Genomic DNA, 26785 nt, shown 5'->3' with positions numbered 1-26785 from the left:
CCAACAGGAGTCACTTCTTTTCTTTGGTTTGAGGAGCTTTTTGTGATATCACTGTGAAACCCCCGCGACCAGTATTTTAATTTAGATTTGTAGGTGTCGCATTGGTGTGTGAAAGACGGAGACTAAGAGATCCCCACTCTGTTTGTTTGTAAGGAAATGTGTATTTTCCACACACCTTCTTGCTGTGCCACAATTATGTATGAACAAAGTTCCAAAATCACATGTGTTGGTGATCCAATTAGTTTTGTTTATTTGCCCTTTCCGATTACACGTGTTTCAGCATTGACTATGCCTTTTTCAAATCAGGGCATATCCTTCAGCGTTATTCACATGTGCATGTTTGTAAGATAGTACTGGGGTAAATCCCATCTGCTGAAAATGTTTGTTTCTTGCAGCTCGCGTCGTGTGTAATGGCCAAACCAACAGGAGTCAGCCTGACCCTCATCGCACAAGAGAGAAAATGATCAAGCCATCCGGATCATCATCAAATGCATCAAATCGGGCCGGTGGAAGCAGGCCAGACAGATGGGAGAGTGTGACAGCGCAGACACCCAGCTGGATCTTGGCAGTCTAATGGCAGTGGGGGAAGAGCTGGCCAGGTCAGAGGGAGGGTTGCTACTTAAGAGCACCAAGATGGTCATTCCTCGGACGCTGCAAAAGAGAGTTCTCAAACTTGCACATGAAGGACACCAGGGGAATTGTATCCACCAAAAGGATGTTAAGACAAGTTTGGTTTCCGCACTTGAATGCACAGGTGGAAACACTCCTCAAACAGGGTGCCACATGTGCGGTAAAAGGGCCCCTCACCCGACCAGAACTCTTACGCATGACGGAACTACCTGAAAAGGTGTGGAATGAAATAGCAATTGACTTTTTCGGTCCCACTGAGGGGGGAGAATACATACTAGTGGTGATGGATGAGTGCTCAAGGTTCCAAGATGTACAGTTAATACCCTACACAGCTGCATACCATACCATACTGGCACTGGACAGAATGTTTGCCGCATATGCGATACCCAGGGCAGTCAAGTCGGACAATGGGCCCCCATTCACAGGGCAAGACTTCAAAGCCTTCGCAGAATACATGGGATTTACACACCGACGAGTTACCCTCCCCTGTGGCCTCAGGCCAATGGGACAGTAGAAATATTCATGAGCAACATAAAAAGAAATGTCCAGATCACACGCCTGACCGGAGAACCCGCGGAAAAGATATTGTATCAACTATTAAGAGACCAGAGAAACACCCCTCACAGCACCATGGGAAAGGCACCGTCAGAAGTACTGTTCGGGAGGAACATTCGCACACGGATCCCACATGTCGCGAGCCCAGGAGAAGGCTATGAAGGAGACACTGAGATGCAGAGACAAGACATGAGTGCCAAGGAAAGCATGAAGGCGCGAGCCGACGAAGTCAGGAAGGCGCACACAAATGATCTCAAAGTAGAAGACATGGTGATATTATGTCAACCCCAGACCCACAAGCAACTATGGCTTTCCACAGTGAGCCACTAATGGTCACCCAGGTGAAAGGGCACCTCATCACGGCCGGAAGGTAAAAGAAGGAAAGTTTCTCCTCGCACTTTAAGAGGATGCCAGGACTCATTGTGACTCAAGACACACGAGGAAGACTCTGATCCAAGGGAATGGGATGCTCCTTATGAAGCAGATGAAGAAGACTCCAGCGAAGAACAGGACGTGTCACCTGTGCTGCTGGGTCATGGTCCCCGACAGATGAGTATGACAGGAAGACCTCAACAGGTAAGTGTACGGCCCCAGCGACTCATAGAAGAGATGGACAGAAGGGTTGTGGTGTATTGGACTCACCCACATCACATGTCACGGGCTCAAGGGAAGTGACACCAAGAGAGGGTGAAAGGAGTTCCTGACGGAAGGCAGGCGGTTACAAAGGTTGTGAGCTTGAATAAAGTCACGGTTCAACAAGCTCCTGGTTTCTGCTCTTCATGGGGGCCTGTAAGGGTGGGAGAGCCCTGTTGGCGACCGTGTTAGATGACGCATGATCCTGTGAGGGATATCAAACCATCAGGGAGCAAAACCAGCAAGAATGGAACAAAAGCAAACACAGACGGCCAGCTGAACCACATATACCATTATACCCTTTGCAAAAAGGCATGCAGAAGGCCACCTTGAGTAGGTCCTCTTTACTTAAGCCACCCCTTTCCGATACACAAACCAAGCTCAGAGTGCTCACACTCCCTTCTGAACCTTTTTCTGCTGCCAGCCTGTGTGTGTTCGTGTCCTGCAGTCAGTGCGCCTCCAAGGTAACTTCGGGGACATGCCCCTCAGCACAGCAACTCCGGTCCTCGTAGAAAAGCAAACCAGGCAGACAACACTGGCAGGGTCAAATCGAGGCAGCCCGGTAGCCACAGATAAGTGCCTCTTGCCTCACTAACGCGCTTTAATTTTCAGTTGTGATTAGGTGACTTTACTTTTAATTTTCCAGCAAGAGTATGTGAACCTTGAAGACTAATCAGGCAGGAAGACTTTGAACCCGCACCACGGCGCAGTAAGTATCCGCTGCAGACAGTAACGCATGCTATATGGTGCAAACCGGCATTGGAATTAAACCATGCATCACTTGCCTAAAATGAATCTGTGTTTGCATTGAAAACGATGAAAGCGTGTGCTTTAGGGAAATAGTGTGCAATACAGAGATATAAATGAGTGACAGTTAAATCTCAGCAGAGCGAGAAGGATACATTTCCCTACTTCGCCCCCCCCTAATCATTCAAATAATAATTAAAAATCCTAAATCTCTTTCTGGTGTCCCTACCTACAACTAGCCGGCCATTCATGCATCCTAACCCTCTTCTTTTGTGAGGGCTGCAGAGCAAGTTGTTGGTTTCACCACTCTCAAAACCTTTCTAAGAGAGATTGGGTGCTTGGAATCCACCCCCTACATAAGTCCAAAAGGTTTCCCTCTACATAGGCTTCACATCTTGACGTTACGAACCATTGCATGACCTGTGGGCTGCTGTCTTTTGTTACTGTTCAACCACATCAGGCCAGGATGGTCTATAATCAGATGAAACTTGCATCATTGTAAATAGTATTTAAGGGGTTCAACGATATGTTTAGACAGATACACTAAGGTCGTTTCGTATTACATTATAACACAAATTTCAAACAACAAGGAGAAATCTGTGTCACACGACTCCACTCTAATACAGGAATGCAGCCACACCCAATTTAGGACGTTATTAGCACCTATGACTGGGTACGCAGATATATTTTCACAAACTGTCTGTAAACCCTATTCAGGGCTTAAAAAAGCATCCTCTGCAAAACACGTTTTGGTCCTGTTTATGGATTGAGTTGCAATATATTTGCCAGACATTCACATTTTGGATATTTAATTATGTTGCACCATCAAATACAGATCCCAGATTGATGAGCATTTGAGGGAGTCTGTGGTCCATTTAACAGCGGAGAACTCAACATGAATGAAGATTGCCTATGCACAGGGAACGGTTTTGGACTAATATAGAGGATGGATTATGCTATACCTTTTAGTTTTTGCTGTAATACGTTCCCTCAAAACATTTTGGATGCACCTGTCTGTAGCAGAAAAGGTTGAGAGAAGTTAGGCATGACCAGCAACTGAGAGTTGAGGGCTCCAAAACGTGTTTTTAGGGATTGAAATGCCCTTGATTCCATGTTAGCTGGGAGGGTTGTACAGCTAATTTATTTTTAAGGGTCCCAGTCATTGTGGACGTTAGGGATGAGCACCCACTAATGTACGACTAGCACATTAAACGTTTCTTGGCACATAAGAGAGGGATCTTTTGGACAGCTTACACCTTCCCTGCCTGTAGTTGGAGTAACATGTTCCCTACAGAAGACCACATAATAGTATTTAGATTTCGGGAGATAGCATGTGGCAGGAATGGAAGTTAATCTTGCTCGACATAGGGTCTAGCCTACTAAGTGTAAATTGCACAATTGTTTCCACACAGGATCGACTGTGAATTGGTATACAGTCTTTTCAACGAAAAAAGATTCAGACTCTTTTTCCATCGAAATTTATTTTCAGAAATGCTTATTCATTGCATTTTTTTCATTGCATTTCCAACTCAAACATACCTTAAAAATGCTTTCTTCAACCAATTTCAACCTTTTAAATATAATTAAAAAAATAGATGTTTGGATGGGGGGAAGGGTTACATTTTGAAAACAGGGGCTTGGGGGGAACTCCCCTCTCAATTAAAAAAATAAACACCACACAAGTTAGAGGGAGCTGTCCACTGCAGAAATACATTGTAACTGTACTGAATGGATTTAAGCGCTGGACAGCTCCCTCTGACTTGTGTAGTATTAGCGAGCTATTTCAGGACTGTGGACTTTTATTTTAATGGGCGGTTGGGGGTTCACCCCCATTAAAAAATAAAATAAAAGTGTCAAGTGCACTCGCTGACACTACACATGTTAGAGGGAGCTGTCAAGTGCTGGATTAGCTCCCTGTAATATTATACCATTATGCATGTTTCAGCGCCTTTCCATGCAAAAATGTAAAGTGTTTATATAAAACGAAACTCTATATGATGAAAGGGTTTCAATGTATAAACACTTTATGTATGGCAATCCGATGAAACATCTTTCAATAAAAAAAGATTTGATGTACATCTTTTGATGGAAAGACATGTAACCCTGTGAATTACAATATTGTCAATGTAAGTCTCTGCAAGTTTCCACACTGTGGTCCAGATAGGGAATCCATGAGCCTGTGGAATGTGGCATATGTCCTTTGTAACCAGTGAGAGGGAAACTGTGAGCTTAAACAGTCCTATAGGGGTGGAAAAAGTGATCTTCTCCATGTCTTTTGGTGCCAAACGAACCAGCTAAAATCCCTTTGTGAGGATAATTGTGTAGATGATTTTAGAGGAGCCAATCTTCCTACTCAGATCATATGGTATGCATCCAAATTAGACACATGATTTACGTTTCTGGAATCGCTATAGAATTGCCAAGTTTCCTTCGGCTACCTCACCAGAAGAATGGTAGATGAACATTGGCTTTGAGATTTTTCTTTAACTGCCAAATCCAGCCTTTTGCTTATATCATTTTTTTCTAATTTGATGGCATACCGCATGAAGCTTTTAGGCCTTAAGATTTGGGAGCTTCCCCAGAGGGGAGTAAATGTGATGAAAGGATCCCTGTGCCAGACCATGTTACTCAGAGAAGACATTCTTGAAATGATTCAGGAAGTCTTCGAAATCCCTTTTCTGATTGGAGGTCAAGTCTTCTGCACTAAAGGGGTAGGCAAGCAAGGAGGTAATCCTCAAAAATCGCTAGTTTTTAATGAGGCTATGAAAGTGTGGTTCCTCTTTTGCTTCCATGATTTTAACCAATTAATTCTCTATAGAAGTTTGATCATTGGGCACTGGGTATGCACACAGCCATATACACACAGACATCCTTATCCAGAGACCCATACACCCACCGCTCTTCTAATAGGTCTGGCTCAACTGGGCACACTGGCTCAACGGAAACCAGAAACAGGATGGCTGTAGGGCCCCAATTGATTGAAAGATGTCACAGTCATTTATCCTCACATTCAAATCCTGAGACTGTCTGAATGAGTATATAGGGTCCATGGTTACAAACACTTTAACATTAGGTTGAGTGTTATGAGAAATTAAATGAGCACCAAGCCCACTGTGCATTAACTACTTAGTGATTCAAGCATACCATCCTTTTATCAAAGACATAATTGTCAAATATAAAGATCTTTGGCTGGTGTAATGTTCCCAAAACAATCTTTTATTTATGTAAATTAGCAAGGAATCCTTATTGGTGGTATTTGTTCCCTTCCACTTTCGCATAGGGGTTTTTCAAAAGAGCACAACAGGAATGTATCAGACTGTCCATCTTTGAAAAATAACCTGTATCAGAAAATATTTGATATGGGTTTTCTAGGTTTGGATAATGTGCTTTGCTCAGTAAGACAAATGTAATGTTCTTGATATGGCTGCAAAATATATTGGAAGTTATGGATATTGTAAAACTTTAAAACGTACCAGTTTACAATGTCAGTACAATTTAATCATTTTTCGTTATGGTAATTATGTGCCAAAACTATGGCATTGGAGTATAGATTGGAGGGACATCTGAGGAGGGGCACAAATCTTATTGGTGCTGTTTGGCTTTTTACCCACCTATTGACTGTCCATGGCCATGCTAATCCCTATGACCAGTCCCAAAACACACAGCCCTGGGATCTCTACGGGCTAGTTCCATCATGTTACAAAATGAAATGTTGTGCTTCACAGAGCCTGCCAGTGATATTTCTAAGTAACAGCTTAATTGCAGCTGCAAATAAGCTTTGGTGTAATAAAAATGTCTTAGAAGTATGCCTTCAACCACATGACGTATAAACAATATGCATGTTATTTCATTGGTGCCTTGCACTGAAGGTCTGTTGAAAACCTGCACTGTCAAAGCCACCAGTTTGTTTAAAGGTATAACCATACACATTTGCCAGCCAGGCACTTATATCATAGTCCCATGTACTCAAACTGTTTGCCAGCGGTTGCTATCTTATGCCGAGGTAGTACCATTATGGCAGTGTCTGGTAAACCCCTATCACATGTCTATAGAAAAGCCAACACTTTCAGCTTTGCCACCACTTGTTTTGAATATTTTCTTTTGTTAAGAATACACCCCATTTTGTCTCTCAAAATGTCCTTCTTTCTTGGAAACAGTTGCACTCAGATTAAAACCAATGATCTGTTTCTTCGTGAGCACCAATGCAATGTTTAAATTTGCATGCTGGTCACTGACCGGTTGGTAGTGCTGATGAGCACGCACATTTGTTAGAGTATGCACAAACACTAATGAATAGCAAACAATAGAAAATGGAAAACACACTTGTAGACCTTACAGCCTGGTCATCAGGTCCCTTAAGAAGTCTGTCCGAACCACATCATCCTTCGCACACCCCATCCACATACCCATCAACTCCTTCCGTATGGACAATGCGCCCTCAGTTCAATGGTTATATTTGTGCAGGACACACATGACGACAATGTATGTTTCCAAATACCAGGCCTGTCCCTATATCAGGGGATGTGTCTGATGCTGCTGTACTCACTCTGCTTTGAACCATAAAAATACACAACCTACTTGCCCTCCTCCTTCCAAGACATCTGTGTTTTTTCTCTGGTCACTCTGCTGTCGTCAAAGGCTGGGGTGACTGTAGCAAATGCGCACTGACAATGCAACGCTCCACCAGAGAGAGACAGAGAGAGAGAGAAGGGAGAGAAAAAGAGAAAGTGAGAGAGAGAGACAGAGTGAGACAGAATGAAAGGGAGAGAGAGAGAAAGAGACAGAGAGAGAGGGGGAGGGGGAGAACACTAAATTGACACATAATACACCAGGTACAGCTAGTATGGTATATTTGTTCTCTTTTTCACTGGTCAGGTTGCTGGACCTTATAGTTAAGATCATCTAGAACTTCCTTCTGTATGAGCAATATAGGGGCAATGCCACTGGGCTAGGAGTTTATATTGTCCATGCTGGGTAGAAGGAACATGACCTGATACGCAATCTAAAATCTCCTTAGTCACGCATTCTGGATATATGGTTTTTTTGCTTGTCTTGTGCCTGTTTCACATGCAGGTTTACCAACTCATGGTCTAGGGACATCCTGTTGCCATTCCACTGGGCTAGGAGTTTATTGTGCATGGTGATAACAGGACCATGATCTTATCCCTAATCTGAAATCTCCATTGTCGCGCATTCTGGATATATATGATTTCTGCTTGTCTTGGGCCAGTTTCACATGCTGCATTACCAATTCACGGATTAGGGTCATCCTGTCTCTTGTTCTTTCAATGAATGGGGCAGTATTTTGAGCGTTTTGCCTGTTCTTGTTCCCACCCCTCTCTTAGCATTTCCATCAAATCCTGTGGGTCGCAATTGTAAACAAGCTCAGAGGGGGTGAAGCAAGTGGCAGCCTGTGGGGATTTCCAGATTGCAAATAAAGCCCATAAAAAAAATTGGAATGGGTTTCTCACTGTGATGACTGCTCGACCCTTAGTCCATGGTTCCCTTTCATCCATACTTGTAGGTGATGGAGTAGGGGTCCGGAACATGACACAAATCAGCAATACATTGAAAATGGAAACATGCAGCAAAGCGCATGTGCAGCACAGCACAAAAATCAGAAACGTCCTTGTGTATTCTCTAGGCCACACTCATCAGTCCCTTTAACAATAATCAGATGCATTGGCTCTTATTAGGGGGATGGATGGTGGGCAGGCGGTATGTACGACAGTGGGCAATGAACTAGTAATCACTACAAAAGGAACTTGTTCTCACTACTAAATCCTGTCTCCTTTCCTCCATACTTGCGGAAGATTTCTAAGCACCCTCTCAAAACCACATGGAAAGGAGAAGCATATTAAGAACCTGAACAACTGAGCCGAAACCTAGCTAGTCAAAGATGTTGCAAAGCACAGCTTTCACAGACTGTGTATTATCCCTAGAGCTGCTGGATATCACATAATATTTGCAAAAGCTATGTAGTATAGCGCATGTAGCTGCTTGACAGGTTTCTTCCCAAGGCTACATGCTGCTGAAAAGCTTCTGCCTCTTTAGCCCTAAACAGATGCTATAGCCAATTTAGAGGATGCCACTTCCTCATAGTGTACGAAAGGAGAAGGCAGTCCACAAACCAGACGGAAATAAAGAGTTCTTAGCAGCTTGCGCACCTGGCGAAGAACCCCATCAGCAGTGGGGCGGTGGGGCTGATATCCCGCATCCGACGTAAATGGTCAGTCAGTGTCTAGAGTGTGAAAAGTTTGCTCTGCCCAAATTAGGACAGACACAGTGATATCCATCTCCTGGTTGATGTGGAAAGTTGTAACCACGCACAAGACTGCCTTGTCCCTCTGAAATGTGAGAAAGGGCGGTTCAGAAGCAGGAGCCGCATCTCACTTATTGTGCATGCCAATAAGACAGCCAATAGAAAAGCAGTCTTCCACGCTATGAATTTCAAATCAATAGAGGTCATAGGCTCCACAGGCTTGAGAACAAAGGAGGAAAGAACTATGTTCTGCTCCCAGGTTGGATGAGGAGCTTTGACATACAGGCAAAGCCCCTCCAGGCTATTAAAATGCTTCTTAATCACTGGGGTGGCAAGAGAACATTCCCAGGTCTGTATTTGCTTATGCTTCTGCATGATTCTAGCTTAATGCTAGAGTGAGCCAGCTGAGTGATGAAGCTCAGAACCTTTCCCAAACCCAACTCCAAAGGGCTTAGTTCTTTAGTAAACGTACTGGTGTATTGCCATCTAGTGGATGATTTCCTTGTTGCTTTGAGCACCTTGGTGTTGCCATTGTGCCATGGGAAAGACCCAAACCACCCCAAGCCAGGTCCTCAGGAGGCACACCAACAAGCTCAGTGATTGATGGGCGGTATGAAGAACAAATCTCCCCTTGTTGAGATAGGATATCCTCCTGTGAAGGATGTGTTACGTGAGGAGCCACCACTAGAGACAGTATGTCAGAGTACACACATCTTTTCAGCCATTCGGGGACAGCAAAGATCATGCAGCATCCACAATTGCTCTTTAGCTTGTGCATGTGTCTAAGAATCAGAAAAAAGAGGTGGAAAAGCATAGACTGCCCAATTGTTTCAGTGGAGGAGAAAGGCACAGAAGCAGTTCTTGTTCTTCTGGAAGGCAAATAAGTTCAGCAGGGGCCAAACCTAAAGAACAAAAAAAGAGTTCAATTTGTGAGGTGCTTGGATGAGCCTAGCCAAGGAACCTGCCCTTACATTCAGTTAAGTAGCACTATAGCAATAACAAGGGTTTGCACAAATGGGCTGACCTTGTTCCCTTTGGCTTGTTCGAGGGAACAAGCCGAAGGGAAGAAAAGGCTTAAGGACCAGAAAAATGGCCTTGAGTTCCAGAACATTTGTATTTAAGATCTGGCCCTGTTGAGGCCATATATTGTGTACTTGCATAGGCCACAGGGTGTACCCCATCCCAAGAGAGATTTGTCTGTTGGCATCACCACCAAAAGGTCAAGTTTCGAATAGGGAATTCCCTCTGTAAGCACCAGAGAAGGATCAGAGATCAGTTCGGCCTGAGAACATGTCTTGTGATTCCAGTATGCAAGAAGGTATATATAAGGTCTCCTCCTGGGTAGTGTGGCATGTCATAAAGCCAGAACATATCAGGCCCAGCATCCTACGAAAGTTAAGAAATATCTGATGAAAGATGTTGAAGGAAGGGGATAAAAGAAAGGGTGAGGGGAGTCAGAAGCCCTATGAGACCACTGAGTTGATCCATGGTTTGTTCGTTATTTGCCCCAAATCTGTACAAATATCAAAACTCTGCCTGCAATGGGAGTAGTGTACTCCTTTGGCTTCAGCCCATCAGGTTTTAGGTTTTTAGGTGGTGGAGGAGGGGAAAAACCCTTAGTAGATCTATGTTTCTTCCAGGATTGGGAACAACATGTTGAATCCTATCGACTGCATTGCTGGGAGCAGGACTTAATTACTCTACACCCAAAAGAAACCCCACCCCTGTCACTCTTCTGAAAAAATGAAGTGCACTCACCATCTTCAGTCTCCTCCTCCTGAGAAATTCCATCTAAAGAGAGGAGTTATGATGGCGGGGGCGAATAGCTAAGTCTCCCCAATGGCGTGGGAGCTGAGAGCTGTAGAGTGTGCCCCATGGACTCAAAAGAAGGCAACAGCAGGAGGAGGCCTTGGAGGAGGTGCCAGTACTAGATCAGTCGGGGGAAGCTGTACCCTGCCAGAAAGGTACTTGGAGTGGCAGGAGGAACATCTTTGCTATGAGGTCTTTATAGACAATGTAGAGCAGAGACAGTGATAATTTGTCTGAACTTGAACAAGAATGATTTGTCATGATGCAGGTACCTGGAACTTGGAATAGGGCCTGCTGGTGACGACTGCGTTCATAAGAAGCTATGCCTTGAAAAGGATGTTGTGTAGTCTAGCAGTCCGAGTGAAGTCAAATATGTCATGCAGGGAAAACCCATACCTGTAGCTTTGGGATCTGATCAGTCCATCACAGACTGGGGTGGCGTGATGATGAACCTGCTTCGTTACCTGACTTGTATGTGCAGTGGTGGGGCTCAACCTCAATATGGCACTCTTGTCGTGCAAGAGAAATGATATAGAGGTGTGTACCTGGGTACCCTATATTTGTCACCACATAGACTCAGCCACAGTCATCAGAGATGGCTGTTGCAAGTCCATTGATGGGGCTTGAGGTGATTCCAGTAAGGAGGGTCCGACAGATACCTCAGCTCGGCTGAAACCACACTTCAGGATTTCTCCCTATGGTGCGTCTGTCCGGCCCTCAGCCAGGAGATCACTGACTACTGTCTGGTGACTAAGAATGGGGTCCAAAGAACCCCTCTCAGGTTGGTGAATCTTGGGGGCAAGTCACATGCCAAGGTTCCTGTGAAAAAGGAAACGAGATTACCTTTCTTTTGATGAACTTGTGGAATTTCTGTCGGAGCTGGTGATGGAAATGGGTTTCGTAGCACTTGAGTCGTGAGGAGAGCATCCTGTGGGAGATGGTGTAATGAGGAGACCATCCTGTGGGAGAACGTGTTGCAAAGAGCGCCTCAGGCCAGAAATTGAAGACAGGGCGAGTGTGGATCAGCTTCCATGGGAGCCTGTCCTCAGGTTACACAGGGTCTGTACCCTGACTCCTGGAGCATAGGCACGAGGGAGGTTGAAAAAAATCAAAAGTAGTTAAGAGCACATAGACAAAACACACGTTTTCTTTAGCAAATGAATGCTGTACAATGTCATGCTCTGGCGCTCTTTCACCGTTGGCATTGAGAAAAGGACTGACAGGACTGGCATGCGCAAGGGAGTGTCTCCGCTGGGTGTGTCTGCTGCCTTGCACATATTTTCTTATGCAAATTAGTGCTGCTCCATATCCTGCCCCAATGACGGCTATCTCCTGCAGTTATGGAGGAACATCCCGACTGAGTAGGTTTTTCAAATTCTAATTAAACTGTTCAACCCTTCCAGCAGTTTGGGATCGGAATATATGTACTCTGTATCTTAATCCAGAGGAAGTCTTTGTTTTGTTCATCGGTTTTGACATGAAACTAGAGCCTTAGTCTGAGAAATATCATCCTAGAAAAGGGAGTAAGTCATAAAGAATCTGCTTGGTTGCATTCATCCTGAGGCAGAAAGCTCGGGTGAATTGAGTGTCAAATCTAAGTCTGACGAGAATATGCCTATTGCCAGCTGTGGAAGGTGCCAAGGGACCTAATATATCTATATCTATCTGGGAGAAAGGGATGAAAGGGATGTCTATAGTAAGGAAGGGCTGAAGGCGTCTTTTGGCAAAAGGGACACATGGCACAATCGTTATTTAACTGACTCGAGATTACCAGCCAAACGAATTGTTACACGACATGACCTGTCAAATAAGAATAGGACTTTTCCAAGTCTGTCTAATGGAAATATTTCAGGACTAGCAGTTAATATCTCGCCTTTCCATCCCCCTTAGCAGTATTTTTATCCCCATAAATAAAAAGTATAATCTTTTTTCACTCTCCATTTGGTTCATGAATGACCAATTCAAAAACACTCCTGAGGGCTGGGTCATTCCGCTGAGTCCTCAGTTTTCTCAGGACCTTGTTGAGGAGAGTTGGTCCCAAATCTCAAATCTTCGCTGGTGGTAAGCTGTGTACTTTGTCAACATCTGGAATAAAAATGAGTTTGCAAAGTGACTGAGCAATAGTATCCCCTTGGTGCCTCGGGTAGGGCTGAAGCTCATTATTAATAAGCAGCAGAACATCACATCTCTTTGGTAGTCCCTTATCCTTATCCATCACCCCAACCCTGATACCAATAAAGTGATTAAAATCGATTCATCCACAAGTGCCTGAGGAAACAAGATATGGAACCTGTTTTCACAAGAAGTCTATCTCCATAGGGAATACACAATCCTCTGAACTATATACAGGGTTTGAAACTAAGATTCAATAAGCAGAAGCTAAACTCAGCTCTTGGGTGTCAGGCATCACCCAGTAGGCAGGAGCTACCGCTGGGGAACCAGGAGCGAGTGCACAGTGCACTGCAAATCTAATTTCCACATGAGATGCACACTTTAACTTTTTGCCCATTATATACGATTCTTTATATTTAAATTTGCCCCATTTTTTTTTTTTATTTACATGCTCAATCACTATGATTTAAGGCACCAATTGGCCTGGGGAGCCAAAGGTAACTCCTGGTAACTACTGATTTTAAGATAACCAGGCTCTCCTAGGGTAGAAGCAGGAGCTAAATAGCTCACAGTTCCCGGCAATTTAGAACCCTAATATGGATCGAACCCTGCAGCATTAAGGAGAAAGCCTATATTTATACCTCCAAGTGTGCCCATTGGTCATTCAATTCAGATACGGTTATGGATACTGCTCAAAGTCCACCTCTCACCTCACTGTTTAAATACTAGCTGTCTGTAGACGGTGACGGAGAGCTCACCGAGGTTATGTGTGCAAACAGCACCTACTAAGCGGCCCCCTATGTTTTACTTCCAACTATAACTGTTGAAATAACCCAAACCGCTCTTGCTGATGGACACATAACCCACATTTAAGTTTTATTTGTGGGCCCATGAAGTTATGTAGGGAAGATTCCAAAAAACGCTTTTTTTGGAAGGGAGAACAGAATTCTAAAGTATGAGACATCATGCTTACCCCACTCCTAGTTACATGAAAATCTTAGAATATATATGGCTGACAAGTTTCAGCTACTTATGATACTTCTATGAAGCTGTCATAAAAGCTTACTTCATCCAAACAAAGGTGGGAAAAGGCCATTCTTACCTTGACAACGTATGTGATTTGGTGTATCAGATGTCAGTTACCTATGTTGGTCATTTTTTGTGTCAACTGTAAATACCCCCCCCCCCACTGGTATCTGTGAACATACATAGGGAAAAAAAAGCATTAAAATCAAATAATTACACTCGCTTCTGATTTTCCGATAAGTGCAATCTCACTTACAAACAACTAGCATGCTGCTGTGCTACTACAGTTGGTGTATCTCAGACCTATAGCAATGTGATGACTATTCAAATTGTTGAGTCCTGGGTGATACTCTGGAATGCCCTCAAATTTACCAAGCAAAATAAACAAATAATTCATGATAATCTTAAGGTATCCAACACAGTTGCCTCCTCATTGATACCAATTATCAATTATCTCAGTGTTACATGGGATGGAAACCACTGAAGCACCAGCACCATTATTCAGTGAATTATTTGCTGGTAGGGGCCTGAGCTCCCGGCAGGTCAGGTCTGCCGGTGGTTCACAGCCCCTACCGGCAAACACGGAGTGAGCTGTCTGGAAAAGGTGCAGTAACATTGTTACCGGCACCTTAAGTCTAGACTGGCTCACTTGTAATGAAGCCCATAGGCTTAGTTGGCGGTCCCGTGAAATTAACTAGTCAGTTGGGGAATTATTGTAGATCAAATGTACCTAATCGTTGATGTGATCTACTTTGCCACACTGGATTTCATCAATTATATTGTGATATCAGAGGTAAATCATTGCATAGCGGGCTGAAACTTATTGTACTAACATTTTGCAAATGTACCTCATTGCTAGTCTTTTCCACTGATCGAATATTATGTATCACCAACAGTAGGTGCGTGGCACTAGAAACACATAGAACTGAACTCCATTTGGAATAGGCCAGAAAGCACAGGCTTGTATAAACGTGCTGCACCCGCCAAACTCCATGAACACAGCTCGCTAGGAATCCTCGCTGCTAGTTCTCACAGAAGTTCACTTCCCCCTTGTCCCTTTACTGTTGCGAACATTTAGTATCCTTCCAAGGAATGCACCTGCAAGAGCGTGAGACAAACCCCAGGCACCGCAGCATGTCCATCCAACTCCACTAAACTGCCAATAGGCCTCTAACCCCCACCCAGTGAGCCCAAAGCTGGGCCCACACCATTAACTCGACACGCACACGTTTGCATTCCCTGATAAGCAAGCGGCCCTCCTGTCATAATACAAATCACGTGTCCATAAAAGAGCCAAGCATGTACAACTGTATAACTATCAGACTAACATACAGCCTTTGTAACATGAGGTACAGGGAGGGATAAATTAAAGATCAAAACCCAGGGTGGAGACCTTGAGTGTGGTATCAATATAGCCCTGAATGTGTGAGTCAATCTGACTGTATTTTATCCTCCCTTCCCCCTGGCACCATTTCCCCTGCCGCCCAGGTGCATGCCACAATGATGGAATAGGGAGCTTAGCGTGTTAGTTCGTATGAAACTTTGTAGTATACGAGTAGCCTGCTCTTCACCCAAGACCATAATGAGCCCAGCTGACCGAAGTGGAGACTGATTGACGGCAACCGAACTAGCCAATTATAGCCTGGCATCCCCTATGGAACAGGCCCATGTGTATAATATTTGCCTATCAGAAACGCTGATTTATACTGTATGTAATGACGCCACATAGCCTTTTTAACCATCTGCTCGTCCAGGAAATAACTAGGGTGCTCTCGAGCAGGAGAGTCCTTTGCTGATATTTTTATTCTGTACAATTAAACATTGTTATCCTTGCAACGCTACCTCCTGGCTTATTTCCCTAGAGGGGTGTCTTTATTCTGGAGTGTGCGTAAAAAGGGACTTGCCTTCACCTTTACTTTGATGTTCTCTACTTTAATTTATTTATAACACACAACCAAAAGGCCCAGAGGTTTTCGGTGCACATAAAAACAAAAACAGAATACAAACAAAACATTAATCATAAAAAAAAGAATCATATATCGGTCAAAAAACAGCAGAGATTGTCAGGATGTCAATCAATTATAATTCTAAGACTAGTGGTAATAGCCGACTTTGCTAGTGAATTAAAATTGAAAAAGGCATGTAAATTGCTACAGCTACATCCGATGACAATGCAATCAGGGCCGTATTTAGGAGACCATTCCTTGATTTGAACCCTCCACTCAGATCTTGAGTTCTGATGTAGCGCCTACCAGTTTTACACTGTAACAACGCCAACACTTTATTCCGAAGGGCCTCTCTCGGCTCGGAACCCAATGCATTGCTTACATTGACAATAACCATATTCCTTTTATCGGCAACCAGCCCCTCTAGGTATGGGGCCGCAATCTCAGCCATATAGGTCTTTCTCAAACAAATGTAATTACTCTGTGAGCCGATAAAATTATTCTCAGGACATCTAGGTACTGATGGCTGGGAGCAATTAGTCTTGACCTTACAAGACGTGGGAAAAAAACAGATGAAGTGTTTGTACTACCGTCCATGCTATGTGAGATAGTCTGAGTTTCGGCTGAATCAACAGTCACAGACAGGGAGTTACTGGATGATTCCCGCTCAGTTTGGCATCTTCCTTCTGCCTTGTTGACAGTCATTGGGGCAATCAAAAGATCTGTTTGGCACTCTTTGTTACTGGATGGTTTCCGTTCAGTTTGGCAGCTTCCTTCTGCCTTTTTGACAGTCATTGGGGCAATCAAAGGATCTGTTTGGCACTCTGTCCATCCTACCTACCAGGTTACAGTATCGAAGGGCTCAACCCAGGCTTGGAAATCTATAGCCGTCTCACACTTAACAAGGTCTCTAATAATCCTCTCTTTTACAGACTGCCAACTAATGGCCCAGGTTCAGGCCATTCATATCCTGATCCATATTAGACAGGGCGTCAGATATGACTGTGTCAATGCTATTAATAGGGCAGTCCATGGCTTTGCTCACTACCAAACTGAGACCATCCATTTTACCTTTTTGCACTTCACCGGTACCTACCTCCTGTTGAATCTGTGTAGCTTGTAGATGGGGCTTAGAGGGTAACTCAGGATTCAGGACTATGTTCTTGCCTTGCAAAACATCAATGTCAGGAGTCCAATCTATGATATCATTGTCTTGCAATGAATCTATGGAATTAATTCAGTACCCAATCCTATCACAGGAATATTTGTTAAGACCTGATCGGTGGCAGAACAATCTAACAGATGAAATATATCATGATTCCTTTGTTCACCTTTTTCCTTTTGCAGGCACTGTCTGCACCGATTACCTCTGGCCAGAATGTCTAAGAGACAGCGATCACCTGGAGTCAGGGGGTCACCTGCTCACTTGTGGGAGAACTGGGAGAACCCAATGCAGCCGTACATGCCTGTGCTCTGGTGCCAGGCATTATACAACTATAAGTCATCAAAGAAGGGATACAAAAAACAACAACAACAAAAAATCACTTTCAAACAGAAGAAACACAGAGTAGCTTTGAGTGGATTTGACATAGGACTTACAGTCTGCCACTTGGCCACACCGCCCCACACCAGGCCCGATAACACCTCTTGGGAAGCTATTCCTTCTCACCCTTAGCTTCAATTTAGTGCTGGAGAACTGAGGACATCAAACAGCACCTGACATCCAGGGAATATCCGCCTCTAGTTTCAGTAAAGGTCCCGCAGTAGAAGGACGCTAGTAAACATTGGGGCACATTTGAGCTCCGACATCCAGCTACCTTCTTCCTGCTTAGAGGAAGGAACCTTACAACGTCCTCCAGCCATCAATCCGCACTGCACAATCAGGCGTTGACCTGATTAGTTCTGCAAGGCCTTATACTTAATACTCTATATTTGCTACATCCAGACAAGCAAAGAACACTGCAATAGAGGGGAATTAAAGTTATCACTATGGCTTATCCTTCCAGAAGGTTGCCAGGCCAAAGGTTCAAGGACACAAATGATCAGGGCATAGTGGCTAGATGGTTCATTCAACAATGCCATTCAGCCCTGTCTGGTCAGTGCATAACGGATATACACACCTTTCGTCTTAGATGAATAATTCCTCCTAATTTTTAGAACATCTAAAACTGGCATTAATCTTTTCCAAAATGGTCAATTTTTGATCTTCAGGGCCATGCTTAGCTGCTACACAGAGCTAACGGTTGGCACTGTCTTGACCTGATTGCGAATGCAGCTTCTATGTTTGATCATCTGTATATATACTTGGTATGGTGTCATCCCCATATACCTTTTGGTATAAGGACAAGTGATCATGTAGACAACATCCAACATCAATTGAGGTTCTCCTACTGGTTAAGAGGTACACAGAATAGTTGCCAGAGGGTATATGTCCTGACGCTGGAGGTAGAATCCATAGTGTGCTCCATGTGATAGTATTCTGAACTGTATGTTCCGTGGTTATATCCACTACCGAATCCCAGATTTTTCTAGCCTGCCCAAAGGCAAACAGGTACTTGGCATCGGCTACTTACTCAAATTCAAAATGGACAAGTGCTTAAATATGCGTTTTTTAATCCCATCTGCCAGTGTGCAGAACGTGTCACATGAACGTGGTTATACACACCAGCTTCTCAGATTTTTTTTAGGAATGTGTTTGTAATAAGGTCTCTCTTGGGTTACTCCACAGTCTCCTTGTTGCACTGTTGAGCATTTTGTCCACTTATTTAGAATCGGTCTTGTAAGACCATATTTTACTCCATGCGGGTGTTGCAATTTCCCTTCTACTGGAGGAACAGCACAAAGGGCAAGTTCTGTTTCAGAGCTATTTGAATAAAACTCTCAAATGTGAAAGGAAAGTTCTGATTGAATGGTTTGGAATAAAAACACCTTTCCAAACCTAATAGTCTTCTAGCTGTCAATCAAAAAAATGGACAGTTCTTCTACTGTATTTGTGAAAAGTAATTGTGAATTCACATTATTTATCCAATCCAAAAACAGTCTCAAATGAGTTTTAACGCCGTCCAACATCATGAAGATGTCGTCGATATATCTCTTTAAACATCCGATTTCACATGTTGATGGATTGTAAGAACTGTAACTGTATAATTGTTGAACCTCTGACATAAGTTATAAATTGTGTTGGCGCCTCCCGAAAATTGATCCATCTATTCAATCACTTTCAAGTTTTGTATCTGCAGTATGTTTGTATACAAAGACTAGATGTCCAGAGTCATTAGAATCTGGGAGCCTGAGTCAAAAGTGAATATGTTGAGGAGAATTAACATAGCTGTTGTATCTTTCCTGTATGACTAAATTTGTTTGACTAGATCTTCTAGAAAGAAGTCAACATGTTATTACAGTGGTTCTAAAACAAAGCCCAAAGTATTCCCTGGGTGAGAGCGAGGGTAAATACCTCTCTGACCAATGTAATTATCTTTTTTTTAAAAGTACGCTTCCTCAAGTTAACCTCAAACACAGAAAATAAGTGTTAGCCTGGTTTACTTCCTTCTTGACAGGGCGCTCTCAATCTTTTGGCTTTTGGCTTTTTGTGCTACTATTATGCCGATAATACACAGTTAATTGTAAGATTGGTTCTTAGTCAACCCGAAACTGCGGTTCGTCTGAAAAATTGTCTTCAGGCCATTGGTGACTGGATGGCTTCTAAATGGCTGAAGCTCAATGGTGAAAAAACTGAGGTGTTGGTGGTGGGAACTTCATCTCCTTCACTGTTTTGGACCCCAGAGTGTTGGGCAGAGAATCTTGGCCTGTTTCTCCTTCCAGTGTCTTCCGTCAAAGAACTTGGGGTAAACATTTCGGCCTCGTTATCCATGAATGATCAAATTTCCTCTGTCAAAAAGCCCATTACAAACTCTGGACACTTCGAATGTTTTGCCCTTTATCCCCCAGAAGTTCCACGCTCCAGTGGTCTCTGGTCTCTTCATTAGTCATTACTAACATCGACTACTGCAATGCTCTTTATCTTGCCCTTTCTAGGCAGAACTCAGCAGAGAGGGCTGTTCTCCGCCCCCCTTTTGGAGCCCATATGTCTTGACTCTTGCGTCAACTTCACTGGCTCCCAGTGGAGCAATGGATCAGATTTAAGTCTTTGTGCTTGATCCACAAGGCTCTTCATGGTCTGGGTACAGAATTTCTTCAGGCCAAGTTTGGTTTTTATAAACCTGCTAGGCCACTACGCTCCTAGGCCTTGAGGACTATTAAGGCCCCCAGGGCTAGGTTTGCCCATCTAGGCAGTCAAGCCTTTTCCAGAACAGCTGCTAGAGCTTGGAATGCTCTTCCTTTTGCTCTGCGCAATATCGAGGCTCACCTTCCGTTTCGTCTGGCTTTGAAGACTTTCCTTTTTAAACTTTTTGTACTCCATCAGTTCTGATCTTACCTCACTTGCATCAGCGCCAAGATGCCTTTGGGCTTATGTTGCGCTTTACAAATGTTTTTAAGATAAAAACATAAGGTAAGAAAACAATGTCAGGGTAGTCTTTCTTCTATCATTGCAAAAGTTCCCAGGTCTCCTTTCTAAGCTCCTAAGAATTAGGGGTATCACTCTGGCACTCACAGACTTTATAGTTTCTATCCAAAATGTCCTCCGGCTTGTCTCCCTTCAGATTACTCCAGTAGGTTCGGTAGACATCGTTGTGTCTCCAGTTGTGTGTCCAGTAGTAGTCGTGAGAACAGCTGGAGCTTTGCTTTGTCTGGTAGACAGAGACGACCGGATTTGTAGGATAAGAGGATGCTATAACCTTCCGTTACTAGGATTCTGATTTCTATCCTCAATGTCTCCTCTCTACTCATTGTCCTTACCCTCCTCAAAGCTGACAGATGCTTGTTCCCCCTCCCAATATGGGTTCAATCCCTTCTGATAGAGGTATTCGTCCTGCAACTGCTCTCCCCTGCCTTGTGCGATACTTGCCCTCTTAGTAAGTTCCTAGTGCTGGATGACTCCAACTTCCCAGCCTTCTTCTTCTTTTACTATCCTTCCACCTCCTCATATCCTCATGCCACCTCATGCCCCTCTAACTTCCACCCCCTTATTTCCTCCTCCAACAAGCACCTGCTTCTCCCCCTGCCAACATCTGATTCTCTCCTCCTGCCATCTCCTGATCTAACCTCCTGCCACTTCCTAATGTTCATTAACACTCACACACTTCTATTGTGGGCCAGCGCGTATGTACCAGGTGTCTCTCCCCACGGGCTGGGCGAACAATTAGGGTCTGCTACTGTGCAGCCTGATTGTGTGTGACTACAGGTTAGCTCTATATAATTCCTGCAGCTGATTTGTTAGTGTTCTAACTCATGATGGGACCGCAGCTTTAAAGGTTATGTCAGACATCTTGAAACAAGGCAATTCATGCTCAGCTCTTTGTTGCAATGTGTGGTGAATGTTTGTGGTTCACTATTTTCTGGAGGGATAACATCATGAAATGTGGATTCCATCGCTCACGGTTCCACAGAGAACCTTAAGAATGCCTTATAACCTCCCTTTACTTGAGTCCTGATTTCTACCCTATCTACTCCTATTCTTGTACTTATCCTCCTCAAAGCTGAGCAGATACCTGTTCCTCCTCCCAACGTGGGTCCAATCCCTTTTCAAAGGGTAGTCACCCTGGCCCCGCAAAGTGCCTTCACCAAGGCGCTTTACAACAATTAATGAGTTGGTACAATATACAGCAATGATGAGATACATGCACATCACAGGATAGAAAAGAAAGAAAAAAGACAAAGAAAACCATAAAGAACAAATGCAACGATGATCCAAAAACACAGTAAATGCGTAAATCAAGTAACAAGAAGAATAGTTACAAGACAATATTCCAGACAGTCCCAGTCAAACCAATATTGGTCCCGCAAAGTTAAAAAAGAAAGCAAAAAAAGTCCAAATTGGGAATCACAGTAATGGGGTAAGATGGAACAGTGGCCAACCTGGAAGGTACTGCACAAGAGACCTGGATCAGGAGGACCACCCTCGGCCCCCAGAGCAAGTTCAGGTCCAATGATCAGAGTCCTGTCCCCCAGCGCCACGGGATGACATCCAACACAAGAAAAAACCTCTACAAACTTCTGCTCTTAGGCTCCACAAGCTAAGACGCCAAAAGGCAGCCTGCACAGGACCGCCATGACAGCTGCCAGACACCATGCCACACTGCAAAAACCTAGCAGACACTGGCCACTACAAACAGCAGCAGCTGCCGGCTGCTCACAGTAGCCTCCCTCCTTCCAGGTGTCACCTCACACTCCACCACCACCAGATTGACCGGCACGGAGCAGGAACACTGGCAATTAAGGCAAGGACAGCCGGCAACAGGCTGGCCAGCCTCGCCTTCCCCACACCAGCGGTGCATGCAGAGGTAGGCAGTCCAAGAGCGGGACCAGCAACCTGGCCCGCCTCCAGACAGCCCGCTGTGACAACGCCACCGGTTGTCAACATGCATCCAAGCATGTTGATACACACAGACAGCAGCTCATGCCCAAGTCCGGACAGCTGCTGCAATGGCACTTGAGCAGTGGCGCCTCCCCACCACATAGAGCAGGAACAACTCCAACCCGACCGGGCAGAAGCCTCGCAGAAGAGCTCACTGCCTCCATGATGGATCCTTAGTAGGTTTTTAGTGCTGGATGACGCCTGCTTCGAATCCTACCCTTCTGTTTCTATCCTGCCACTTCCTGAAATTATCCCCTGCCACCCCTTGCCCTTCTACCTCCCACCCCCTTATTTCCTCCTCCAATGAGCACCCGCTTCTCCGCTCCTTCCACCACCTGATTCTCTCCTCCGGCCACCTTCTCATCTAACCTCCTGCCACTTCCTGATGTTCCTTAACACACACAACGTTCTCCTGTGGGCCAGCACTTATACCAGGAATCCCTCCCCATCGGCTGGGCGAACAATTAGAGTCTGCTGCGGAGCGGCCCGTCTGCCTGTGACTACAGATCCGCTCTATATACTTCCTGTACTGAAATCAGCTGCATCTGATTTGTTAGTGTTCTAACCAGCTTCAGAAGTTAGGTCGGCCATCTTGAAACAAGGAAATTAGAGCTCAACTGTGTGTTGTAATGTTTGGTGAATGTTTGTGGTTTACTATTTGCTGGAGTGATGGTATCCTGAAATGTGTATTCCCCCGCTCACAGTTGTTGTTGCAGAAAGCACCATCCTTAGACAATCCAGCATTTCTTTAAAGCCCTGCAGCATTTTGATTATGCTTGTGGTAGTCTCCTGCCCACTGGCATGGACTAAGTGGGGGGTGACCACGTGATCCTCCCCATATCACAACCCCTGCCCCCATCCTCTGCTAGCTTGGTTGCCTTGGTCACCCTGCTTGATGTCACCAGATAAGTCAGGGGACTTTGTCACAGTAGCTGTATGGTTATTTAAGAAGCAAATTGATATATGTATCACATGTAATGTAAAGTGCTCTTTATAGAGGACCTTTGTCATTTTCGCAGCCTCGCTGTATATTGCCTTGCAAGAAAAGCGGGAGTGGTGTTGTTAGTGGGATAAACTTGAGGCAGATGCCAATACTGTGATGGTGATGCTTGCAAGCTGTTAGTACTCAAGCCCTGAGTGCCAGTGTGAATCTAGGTGGTTAGTGCCAAGGACATTTGATTGTTGGTTTCTTCCAGGGGAGAGAGCTCAAAATTGGTCATTTGAAATCAGCGGAGCAAGGACATAGTTATCCATTGATGTGGGGTAGGATGTGATACAGACCAGTGAGCAGTGGCATGGTTCCATTCATTTAGAATGTTTGCGGAAGTTGCTGCTGTGTGAAAGGGTTGATTATGTGAGTAGTTTACGGTGGTAGAGCAAAACACTTGAGTCGATAACTGTGGAAAGGAGAGGAAAACGATTTACTGATTTTGGTTCAAGGTTATGGGCCCGGTGTCTCTGAAATTTATGGTTGTTGTTTCTGATAAAGAGTTCTTGCCATTCCAGTTTTCAAATCCAAACTAAAATGGGTCTGATCTCCCATGTTCCTTGGTTGATTGCATGTGTGAGGGATTTTGGCATGTTTGGGAGAGTATTGTTCTGACCCATAGGGTGCAGAGAAAACGACCTGAATGAGTCTTATTTTCTGTGTCAGGTGTGTTGTTTGCAGGCCCATAGTATGCATGTGTGACTAGGCAGATTCTGTCAGATCAACTTTAAAGAGAATTGTCATCTGTTGACTGAGGATGATCAGTGGTGCTTAGGTTTGGTTTGCATATTACATGTGTCACACTGATGTCAGCTGAATAGCCAGATTTTCAGGGATTGTCGAAGGCCAGGTGGTTTTCCTCTCTGTGCACATATGTCTGTGCACATAATTCCAGAGTTCATTCTAGATAAAGAAACAGAATCATTTTTTTTGGATCGATTGAAGCTTGGCATCATTACTAAGGAGAGGTTAAGGGACCAAAGCATTCTGGTTGGCTTGTGGATACATTTCCTTGTTGTGATTTCCAGCTCTCTGTCATGGAAGATGCAAATAAAGCTTTTATTGTAATCCTCGCTTTGATCTAGAGGCAGTGGAGTTTTCAGAGAGATGGGGTGATGGCGTTGAGACGCACTTACCACTGCATTACTGTCGCATTACTGCAAGGCCTACTATGAGCTTGGAGGTAAGGTGGAGGAAACATCTCCAGCAAAATGGTGGCGGTAATTCCTCTGCCTTCCCACCAAAAACCAGCCCAATCAGCAGAATTACTGGCGGTGGTAATTCCCACGAAATCCCCATGGAGTTCTATGGACTCCAATAAATGGGGACTAACACTGCCTACCACCACTTGTAATCCGGTGGAAATTCAGCCAGACCATGTGGTGGTAACAGTAAATCTGTTTGGTGGTATTTCAGCAAATTGAGTGCCCAAATAACACCTAACTTGTTATGAGGCCTACACTTTGTAGTCTGATCTTTAGGTAATCCAGGAGCCCCAGCATGTACTTGAGTCTTGAGAATACTAGTGAAGCCACTGCCATGGGTCTAAGTGGGAGGGTCAAGTAAGTCATAATGCACTAGATTGTTTTGAGTTGAAAGAAGAAACTGGCCTTCACCTGTGGTTTGCGTGTGAGGTCGCTGTCCACCAAGAGACTGATTTTTTTGACCGTTGCTGTAGGCAGTGGGCAAGTTGCCATTTCTTTGTGCCAAGGTATTGGTGTAGGGCTTAACATTGTAGGGTTTATTTTAGCTATGAGGCTCAAAACTGTGGTATCACAGTTTTGGTTTGGCTAGGTTTCAGTAATTTGGTCATCATCCATGAGTCAACATGTGTGTGAGAAGAGCTGTCTTATTTGATGTATGCTTCAGTGCCAGTTCTAGGTATAGCATCACCTTTGTTGGAGCATATACATTGCCTATACATGGCTCCCTAAATGATTTTTGCTTATCCTTAGACATACTGTGCCATCCTTTGTCATACAGTGAAAGCTTTGTTTCTGCAATAATTTCATGTGAAATTAAATTAAAGCGATAGAAGAGTTTGTGGTTGTTCCCAGACTTGGAGGAAAACTATAGAAGGTTTGTGCAGTCCAGTCATATCACTTAGTAAGTCTGATGTCTTGGCAAAAAATAGTTTCAGTCAAATACCCCTAAAGAATTTTGGCAATCCAGTCCTAATCTTTAAATAATGTAATGTGAGTGTAGGGACAAAACACAAGCCCCTGTTGTGTGTGTTTTCTTACAGGGAGAAAAGAGTTCTCTTTGAGAGTTTAACTATCTGGTACTGAAGTTCTGACCCTTTTAGAATGATGTGTCCTAGTGCCACCTTCCTGGGCTCATGCCCATTGGAGGCTCGGGTCTGCTCTTCTTTCACCAGTGCACTGCCTGACTGATGGTTTCAAGCCACGACAGGTGCTGGCGATGCTTCTCCTCCTTACAAATCTCTTGCTCCTGCCAGGCTCTAGGCTGTAGCTTCAGCAGGCTTAGCATATGATCCTTTTTCTACCCTTTGCCAGGAACCGGGTTATAACCACCAATAGGCTCTTGGCAAAGTGACTCCAAGGGCGGGCTGCCCTTTCCAACAATCTGTTCACCTGTTTCCTCTTGTCTTCTCTTACACTAACTCTCCAACACATCTTCCTCTTGTCTTTCTTACACTAGCTCTCCAACACGTCTTCCTAATTCCCTCACTGGCTGTCTCTGCTTCCTTTTATGCCAGGTTTGACTCCCCAATGGCTTCAATACTCTAGAATTGTTTAAGTATGTCTGTGTGCCCCGGGTCACCTCATTGATCAAGGTCACCTTATCCAGCCCTAGTCTGACGTGTTCCCTTCTCGCATGCCAATATTGTCATGTGGGTTTGTTTTTCATGTTTGTAAATTGCCGGATTGAGGTAGATCACGCAGCTCAAGGGCTCAAAAGCAGCAAGTTCTGTCTTGGAGCCAGGCACTGCTGTCATGGCAGCTCACATAATGAACAGCCTCTTCATCACCCCTTTGTCGCATATCTTGGATGCCCCCGTAATTCCCTCCAATCCCCATCTATCAGTGAACATCCAACATGGAAGTCAGGGAGGCCGCTTGCCTACTTGGAAATCATTCTCCACCACAAGCCGGCTCACAAGCCTCCCGTCTGTGTCTCTGTATTTTGGCCTGAACAGACACATGTGTGTTCTTTTGTTGCCACTAAATGCCCTTGAAGTCCCTTAACACCTGCATATGGTCCCACAGGGTTATCTGACATTTCAAATGCAGCACCGGACACAAGAGACTGGAGAGCAGAGAGAGGCACTGAGGGATCCCTAATTTACCGACTCAAAGGGTCGCATCACGAAGCTGGTGGCTTCCCCTAATCTCCAGAGCCTCTTTGACACATTATTTCAAAGACATTTTGGACAAGGAATGCATAAAATACAAAAATAAACTTATTCACAAAGGAGAAATTGAAAAGTAATTGTTGGGAAAGATGCTTTTTAAAAGAAATGATCACATAGAGCCATATATTTTACATGCAGCAACAGGGATTAACTACATCATAGATATGTTTAAAACTAACCCTCCTAATATTTAGTCCTTATATAGCTTGAAGAGTGTAGTTTATTC

This window comes from Ambystoma mexicanum, chromosome 10, assembly GCF_040938575.1.
Source record: "Ambystoma mexicanum isolate Mex_15411 chromosome 10, UKY_AmexF1_1, whole genome shotgun sequence".
Classification (NCBI taxonomy): domain Eukaryota; kingdom Metazoa; phylum Chordata; class Amphibia; order Caudata; family Ambystomatidae; genus Ambystoma; species Ambystoma mexicanum.
The sequence above is the reverse complement of the archived record's forward strand: the minus strand, read 5'-3'. Positions refer to the sequence as shown.